This window comes from Populus euphratica, unplaced genomic scaffold (genome assembly GCF_000495115.2).
Source record: "Populus euphratica unplaced genomic scaffold, PopEup_1.0 scaffold10.1, whole genome shotgun sequence".
In the NCBI taxonomy this organism is placed as follows: domain Eukaryota; kingdom Viridiplantae; phylum Streptophyta; class Magnoliopsida; order Malpighiales; family Salicaceae; genus Populus; species Populus euphratica.
This window is the reverse complement of record NW_011499856.1, coordinates 1,038,906-1,048,955: the sequence shown is the minus strand read 5'-3', so window position 1 is coordinate 1,048,955 and position 10,050 is coordinate 1,038,906.

Genomic DNA, 10,050 nt, shown 5'->3' with positions numbered 1-10,050 from the left:
TCCTTTCATTTTTTTCCTTCTACCAAGTAGATAGGTGTTTAACTTGAAGATTATGTGGGTTATTTTACGCCCGAATCGTGTACAGTATTTGTGATGCTTGTTTTCTTAGAGAACTATATTGTTTTTCTTTTTTGTTTCTAGCTGTATGGTTATAATGATTATGTTGCTTTCCATGTCATAGAATTCTTGTATCTCTGCGTGGATATCTGGGATAGATGGGCTGAGAAAATCTCATTCACTGGGACTTCAAGCATGCAGTTGTTGACAGCTTCCTTGATTGTAGATGCTGGGGATCATTATTTAACAATTTGTTCTCTCTTTCCCAGTTCTCCAGTTCAAAAGAAACGGAGATGCCTCTCTTTATGACCTCGGCAGCATGCATGGCACCTTTATTAACAAGAATCAGGTCAGCAAAAAAACGCCTTTTATATTTAAATTGTATGCATTTCTTAAAAGGTCTGATGTGAGTGATACACTGATACTGTCGAGGGAACTTGTGATGTGTGATCCATCACATGTTATCCAATATATACCTAGCTATGTAAGTCATCTACTCATCTAGAAATCTTTGATTTATTGTTTGATTGGATGATATTTTCGAACTAAAGGAGGATCTGGTCATGTATGTGGGACATGATCTAGTCCAAATAAACCCTTATAGTGAATTATTTGCTTACTTGATACCAAGGAAATCATCAAGCACTGAAATATAAGCACAACACAAAACTTGGTGAGAATGTAATGTGCTTTACACCAGACATGTTCGTGCCAACAGAGACTCTACTGGATCGTGAAGAAGGAATTAAAAGAAAAGCAAGGTGAGATGACAGTTTGAAGAACTTCCAAAGAATTGATTGCTAGTCTCTCCTGTTTGTACAATCTCAATAGAACTTCAAGAGGCAGAAAATGTATTCTAATCGGGACTCTGAGTACTCTGATTGCTAAACAAAAGAAATCCTAACAAACAATGAAGTACTCTGCATAGATCTACTGCATAGGATGCTCTAAATACTAGTGACTTAATGGACAACGATTCCAATTCTGAGCAAACATTTTCAAACCTTTAAGGCTAATTCATCCAGCTGATTAACCATGTCATCCTTAAGTCTTTTCATGTTTTTAACACGAAATGGCAAAAACTAGCTCTGGCATATCATCGGCCAAATTAGCCAAATTTATGCTCTTCAATTTTCATGAATTTAGCATTTGGTTATATGGATTTAATCTTCTACTCTATAGTTTTGATGTAGACAATAGGGTTTGTTATATTAATTCACACTTGTTATTCTTCTCCACGGGAGCCAATATATAGTTACAATTTAGAGACAGCAGAGGGAAAAATACAAAGAGGATAAACAAGAAAGTTATATGTTCCTATATATACAAACCCGAATCAATTTAAGATTTAATATAGCTCATGAGCACACTTCCCCTCAAGTTGGTGCATAAATATTTATTATGTTCAACTTGTCGATTATATCATGAAATGCCTTTCTTGAAACTACCTTTATGAGTACATTAACCAGTAGACTTTTAGATTGTATAAATAGAAATTGTATGATTCTTCCATCGAAATTCTTCTTAATGAAATGATGATCAACCTTAACATGTTTGGTGCGATCATGTTAAACATGATTATGTGTGATTGCTATAACTGCGTTATTATTAGAGAAGAGATTCATAGGTTTAGTATATTCAATCCCTAAATCCCTCAATATATTCCTTATCCATATCAATTCACATATATTATGAGTCATCCCTTGAAATTTAGCTTCAACACTCGATCTTGCTATTACTTTCTGTTTTTTGCTTTTTCAAGTAACAAGGTTACCTTCTACAAACATAAAATAACCAAAAGTGAATTTTCTGGTTGTCTAATCTCCTGTCCAATCAGAGTCTGTATATCCTTTAATATTAGAGGTATTTTTTTTTAGAACAGCAACCCTTTTCCTAGAGAACCTTTTAAATACTGTAAGATTCGATATACTACTACCATATGTTCTTTACTTAGTGCATGCATGAATTGATTTACTACGCTTATTGCATATGTGATATCAGGTCTAGTATAGGATAAGTAGATTAACCTTCCAACTAATCACTGGTAATGATCCTTGTCTGTTGGATCCTGATTTGGAAAAATTCCCAGCTTTTGATTCATCTCCATGGGCGTTTCTACTTGTTTGCAATTAAGCATTCGAGTTTCAGTTAGAAGGTCACATATTTTTATTGTAAGAGAGATATTCCCTGTCTTGACCTTGCCACCTCAACCCCCAAAAAATATTTAAGGTGTCTGAGATCCTTCATTTCAAATTTAGTAGCTAAATACCTTTGTAATGCTTTCATTTCATATGAATCATCTCCTGTCATGACCATATCATCTACATACATAATTAAAGCAGTTACTCTTTCTTCATTATGTTTTATAAATAAAGTATGATCGAAGTTACTTTGTTTATAGCCAAACTCCTTCATTATAGCAGAGAATCTCCCAAACCATTCTCTAGTTGACTATTTCAGTCCATATAATGACTTCTTGTCTGCAAACTTCACCTTTACATAAGTTACTGTTAACTCTAGGTTGTAGTTCTATGTAGACTTTATCTTTATATCTCTATTGAGAAATGCATTCTTAACATCAAATTGTTGTAAAGGTTAGTCTTAATTTGTTGATATAGATATAAAAATGTGAATAGTATTGACCTTGGCTCCTAGTGCAAAAGTATCCTGATAGTCTACTCCATACCTTTGTGTATATCCTTTTACGACTAGTTGAGCTTTATACCTGTCAATACTACCATCTGGTTTGAGTTTCACAGTGAACATCCATTTGCATCCAACTGTCTTCATTCTTTTGGGCAATGAAACTAGTCCCCACATAGCATTTTTCTATAGAGCCTCCATCTCTTCATTCATTGCCTTTCTTCATCTTTGATTAGCCAACGCATCCTGCACATTACTAGGAATAGAAATTGTGGAAAGTTGATTAACAATAAGTTCCCAAGAGAGGCAGCTACAAACTCGGTGCCATTATCAGACTGCATCACACGAATTTATTTTTGGTACTAAGTTTGTATCATTCTGTGGAATGTCTGGAAAGCTAAATAATTAGTACTTAAAAGTGCATTTTTATCATGGTTTTATATCATCATTTTGCACTTGAAGTATCAATAACTCCTTAACTAAAGCATGTTTTATAATAATATATCTAATAATATAAGATACCTTTAATTTATGGTAAATGTTCATTTTAAATGCAGGCCTATCACATAAATGAAAGGATTGATTGATGACTTTAAGAACTTAAATTGCAAGGGCAAAAAGATGACCAAAATTAGAAAAGAGATGTCGGTGCAATCCAAACTAGAACACTGTTCGGTAATTAGGTCATATCTGGAGCTATAGATCTTAGATTTAAGTCTACTTTATATGGATGGAAAGGTAAGAAATAGGCCTACAACTTTTATATGGAGCCCAAGATCTAAAAAGGCCATTTTCAAGTCCAAATTGTAGCAACAACAAAGAAGCTCGAATCTGTCCTCCAGCCCGAGCACTGTTCAGTATTTTTGCCATATCTAGAGTTCTAGAAGTCTACAACTGCCTACAACTTTCATGTTTTTGAGTGGCTCCAATTTTGACGTTATCAATGACGTTTTGGGCAGACAAGAGAAAATAAGGATTGTCACCAAGTCAAGAGTTGGTCACCCACTCATCAATTAGTCATCAAATCAATAATTCCCAATTTTGGCCTATAAAAGGAGGCATGTGCCATGCATTTAGGCATCTTGGTTTCCAGATCAAGATCATGCTCTTACTTTCTCTCTTTGTATTTTTTGTATTGCTTATGCTTTGCTTTCATTAATATGAAGTTTATGCCTTTCATTTCCTTTCATTTACTTAGTTAAGTTTTATCTTATTTATGTTCTTGTTTTGTTTATTTATTTTTCTTTCTTTCATTATGTCTAGCTAAGTTTATTATGTCAAGGTAAAAAGGTTACACTAATGATGTAAGGATAAGTATAGTGTAAACTTAATATGGACTTTAATGTTTGATGCTAACATGTTTTGTATTTGTTATCTTGTTCACTTTTTAATACTTTGCTTGTTAAATGATTAATCTTGATTTATGTTGTATAACACTTGGTACAACAAATGCTTGGTACTTTCATAGTTCATACTGTATGGTATAACCGACACCTGAGCTATGAAAAAAACTTGATTTGTTGTTAACATAAGTTATAATCATGAATGCTTGACGAGATTTATAAGTACTAGCATTAATCGAATAAGATGACTAATGTAATCATGTTAGCAATCTATAATCTAATTGGAACCTCCTTTATGTGTGGTTTCCGATTGAAAAATAAGAGTTTATACTATACTTGTTTGACATACCATTAGTGGAACCTCTAACCTTGACATTTGTTATTATCATTGTTTAATTGTTACATTAATATTCCATCTCAAAGTTCTCATCTTCTTCTTCTCCTTCTTTTTCTTTATTATTGTTATTATTATTATTATTACTATTATTATTAGTATTACTACTATTATTATTATTGTTATTGTTATTATTATTATTGTTATTACTATTATTATTGTTGTTGTTGTTGTTATTATTATTGTTGTATTATTGTATTTATAATTTGTACAATTAACCTCCCTGTGGTTCGACCCCGGTCTTGCCGGGTTATTTATTACTTTGACACTCCTGCACTTGGGAGAAGACATCAATCTTTTAGTCGTGTCACTAAACACACATCATTCTTATGTATAAATATGGATACCCAAGTCATTCTCATGCATTCATCAATAAAAGTCACAAAATAACGAGCGCTGGAAAGTGAAGGAACCTTTACAGGACCCTAAACATCAGTGTGAATGACCTCAAATGGTTCTGAACTTTTATTCAAACTTAGCGAATAAAAGACATAGTGACTTTTAGCTAATTCACAAGTATTACACTGAAAATCCAATTCATTCAAACTAAAAAATAGTATTGGTTGTAATTTCTTTAGATAACCAAAAGAAAGATCGATGTCCGAATCTAAAATGCCATAGCCATATAACTGTCTGAGCTTTGTCTCTACTATTAACATGATTTACCTTATTGATTTTTGATCCTCCATTCTCTATTAATTTCAAGTAGTAGAGTTTGTCTCATTTAACACCATAACCAAGAATCTTTCATGTTAGAATGTCTTAAAAGACACAGAAAGAGGGCCAACAAGTTCTAGTACAATGAAGAGTGGATGTAATTTGGTTAACAAATAACAGATTATATCTAAGAGAAGGAACAACAAAGACAATATTTAATGTGAGTGTATTAGATAAAATAAGAGTTCCTTCCCTAGTAATAAGGGAGGTACTTCTATTAGCTTTGGAAATAATTGATTGAGAAGAAGGGAGCACAAATTATAATTGTCTAACATCTCTTGTCATATGTTTAGATGTACTTGTATCAACAATCCAAGTTTTATCCTTATAATTTGCAAAGAATACAAATACTTTACCAACATTACTAGGATGGACAATATTTGTTCTAGGCAGCTGTTGATCTTTTATGGATGTCATCATAGTTCTTGTAAAGATCTTTTTCTGAGGTTTCTTCGAGAAATCCCACCATTCTAGACAGCCAATAATCTCATAATACCATTGTTGTGAATGACCTTTTTCCCCACAATGAGTGTAGACCAGATTGTTAACCTTTTTAGATAATTAAGTGTTTCATTTGTTTGTTGGTTCATATAATGATCCATGTCGGTTAACATAGCTAAATTTTTAGAGATTGGATGATAACTTTCCATTTTTTGTTTTTGCTGGTATTCTCTCTTAACATATGCGTATATGCTCTCCAAATCAAGTTTTCGATCTTCACACAAGATTTCACCACAAACCTGAATGAATTCAGAATCCAGTCCACTTAGAAAAATATGAACTCTAAGCCTAACCAATGCAGAGTGTAATTGAATTACCCTTCCAACTGTTCCTTTCTGAGATTTCATTCTATGATCAATTTCTTGAAAGATAGCAACGAATTCGTTATAGTAAGTTGATAAGGGGTGACCATTCTGTTTGGTAGAAAAAGATCTTTGATTCAATTTAAATATACAAGTGATTTTTGATATAGTCTTCCATATTTCTTTGGTTATAGAGAAACGAATAAATCATTGCATTAATGTTGAACTCATTGTGTCAATGAGCCAACTCTTTACTCTTGTAATTTTCAGTGATCCATGTTTCAAGATTGGGATATCTAAATTTTGGTTTTGTTATTTCTCTCGTAAAATATCCAGCTTTGTTGTGAGCCCCTATACACATCTCCATGAGTTGAGACTATAATGGATAATTGGTCTCATCAAGGATGATTCTAGTTGGGAAGGTAAAATTGTTTTGATGTATAATAATTTGTTGTGTTGGAATTGGAATGATTGCAGTTGACATTTCTGTAGCCATGAAAGAAAGAAAATACCAGATGAAGAAGAAAAAAATAGCTTGTGTAAATGACATTTCAAAAATATAGAAGATTTGTTTCATAGAATAAGAACAACAGTTTGATACGGAATTTTTTTTTCGTAGAAGGAAAAGGGATCCGAGATTCGTATATGATTGTTTCTAATGCAGACATCTTTGGAATTGAGTCTGCTATGATACCATGTAAACAATAGGGTTTCTATTATATTAATTCACATATTTTATTCTTCTCCATATAAGGCAATATATAGTTACAATTCAAAGATAGAATAGAACAAAAATACAAAGAGGATAAACAGAAAAGTTATTTGTTCCTATATATGTACAATTCCAAATCATTCTAAGATTTAATATAGCTCATGCGCACAGATTTGAATTTGAAGTTGTCTTATGCCAGGACCTAAGGAAGGGAGGAGTTGACCCCATAAAACGAATTGCGTATTTATTAGCTAACAATCTTGAAAAAGAAAGCCTTGTTCTCAGGTAGTGAAGGAGTGTGCAGGATAACCTTTTCCTTTGAAATTTCCTGCTTAAAATATTTATTTAGAGTATATTTGTGTATTTTATGTGCTGCTGCTGAAAAAATCTCCTTCCAATTGGTGATGGTTTTTCATTGCATTTTTAGTTGCTTCTTTTTTTCTATATCCCAGGTGGAGAAAAGAGTTTATGTGGCATCGCATGTTAGTGATATTATTCAATTTGGCCATTAAGTAACTTTCTTTCTTGATTCCTCGACTTATCCATTCTTCTGTATCTTTCATGCCTCTAGTATTTTCTCCTGACTATTCATCACCTGGCATTACTGTCTGCTTCACTTAACACCACTGTAACTTATGATGTTGAGCCACAATTCATAATGCATATTGGGGCCATTGGCCAAAAACTATAACTAGGATTTATGATGGTTGAAGTCTTTAGTAAGCTTTGGTTTTTTTTCTTTTTTCGATATATACTGAGATTGTTTCAGCATGTATTACATATAATGTTATATTATAAGAGTGTTATTGTTTGAAAAGACATGGATTAGAAATGAATGCAACTACTTCTGCATTATTGTCCTCGCATATTTTTGAAATTTCCTCTTGTGTTCTTTCCTTGCACAATTAATCTCAATTGTATGTTTTTCAAGGACCAACTAACTTGATGCCACTGGTAAGACTGCTGTCACCATACACGCATAAATAGTGCTTGGTAGATATCTTAGATTTTGTTATTTAGACATTACTCGTTGTTTCTTTCCCTTTTCTTTTAATTGACCTTATTCTAAATGAAGTTTATACATGCAGGTGTTACAATTTTATATTTGTCATGTTCTATAATTTGTTCCCAAAGTCCTTTGGTGTTTACATAGATGTTGGTTTACTAGAGAAACAGGAGAAAACAAAGGGTAGCTTACAGAGAAGCAGGAGAAAACTCGTGATAGAATAATAAAAAAGTAAGTGGTTTTGGATTTCGTACTTCAAGTTCCTCATTTCTAGATATTTAATGTCAAATACAATGATGATTTCGCTTACCTTGAACACGAGACCAATCTGCATCCAGTTTTTCAATCCCTTTTAGATTTATGTTCTAGTATCATTTAAAGTGTTCATTCTGTTACCTATACTCCTAATCGAAGGACTATCTTTAGTGATGACTTCTTTCTTTTTCTCTTTCTTCTCACTGTCATGCCTTGATTTTTTGCTGCTATTAAAAGTGTTAAATCTAAATGGTTGTATGGTTTATTGATGGAGAAGAAAAAAACATTTCATCATCGCTGCATTAGTCACTCATTTCCTGATTTTCTTATCAATGCTGAATAAACTGTACAGCTAAGAAAGGAATTAGCCTCTCTACAATCTGAACTGGGTAGGATCTTGTTTCTATTGAAGATTACTGACCCATCAGGAGAAGCTGATCAGAAAAGGGATTTGCGAGCTAAGGATAAGAAACTTGATAAAGCAAGGTGCCTGTTTCTGCCACCAAAAAGCAACCACCCACCCACAGGACCAAAAAAAAAAAGTAGTACATCAGGAAAACCGACCAATGTCTTTATGCAGAGGTAGGAAACTGAAGTTGCTGAAATGGAATTGAATATTATGGCAGAAATTGACTAGATTGTCATTGATATTCCCAGTGGTAAACTAGAAATAATAAAATTATTATAATTTTGAGATTTTATTATATTAGAACATTGTTTATAAATGTTTATAATTAATATTATATCAAAACTAAATATTGAAAAAAAAACAATTGCTTTTATAAATTGAGATATAAAAAATATCTAGAATTAATATGCAGATATTTGTTAAATAATAAGTACACTGAGCTGACTCTTAAGAGAATTTTATATAAAAATATCATTTATATTCATAGAAAAGCTCATGTAATAATTATGTAAATTATTATTAGATTTTAAATCATTAAGTTATTTTATATAAAGAGTGTTATATTTTGATTCAGACCATATATTATTATAATTAAGGATAACGAATAAATTGATATTAGATATAATAAATTTTTCAAAACTTTTTTGACACCACACTAATCTTTTCATGCGATTCATCTAAAAAGTTACCTAAAACTTATTCTATAACCAAGCGCACAAACACAATAAACTCTCTTGAACCTCATTTAGAAATTTATTTGAACTTATTATGTTACTCACACTTGCATCTTTGGCTAGTTTCACTAGAGAATTTCTAAAAATTTCCTCAATAACCAAACCTGACACAGTAGAGTCTTCTTTTATTTTTTTTCACAAATTCACTTGGACTAATTGTATAAATTCCCTTTTCTTTCACACTATTTTTTCTTGTTTTTATGGTTAGGCCTTGAAGGTAATCTAATGAGCTAGATATTTTTATTCTTGATATGAATATGTTTTACTAGAAATGATGGTGCTCATATCATATAGCCATGACCTGTTTAAAATAGCCATGAAATATTTTAAATGACATGTTATACATCTATTAGATTAACATCACACCAATTTTTATCATGATTGCCTAAGAATTTGATAAAAAAAAACATATTTCCTTGATTGCAATTAAGGTGGTGTTAACCCATGATATGTTATCTGACTTATAATATGGAATAGACTTTAAACCTAAACGAGTTACAATATTAAAAGATATTGTATTAATACAACTTTTATTATTAATAGTGATTTTGCGATGATATGCTAAATAACTTATAATATAGAATAGACTTTAAACCTAAACGAGTTACAATATTATAAGATATTGAATTAATTCAACTTTTATTATTAATGGTAATTTTGCGACTTTTATCTACACACTTGATATAGGTTTGAAAAATAGCAACCATTCTCCGATCTTCAGTTCTCTCAGTTAATGTCAAGGCACATTTGACTATACCTAACCTAGTTGTCACAAATTCTATAATGTTATACTCATAATTGATTTTAAAGATATCACTCAAGATTGAGTCCATAATATCTACAAACTCAAGGTTAGATTCTAGAAAAACATGAAATAAATGCAAGCAACACTAGGTTAGCTTATAAATAAAATTGAGATCACAAACATATCTTCTAAGTAAAAACACAATACAAAAATAAAGCTAATCCTTTTTTAT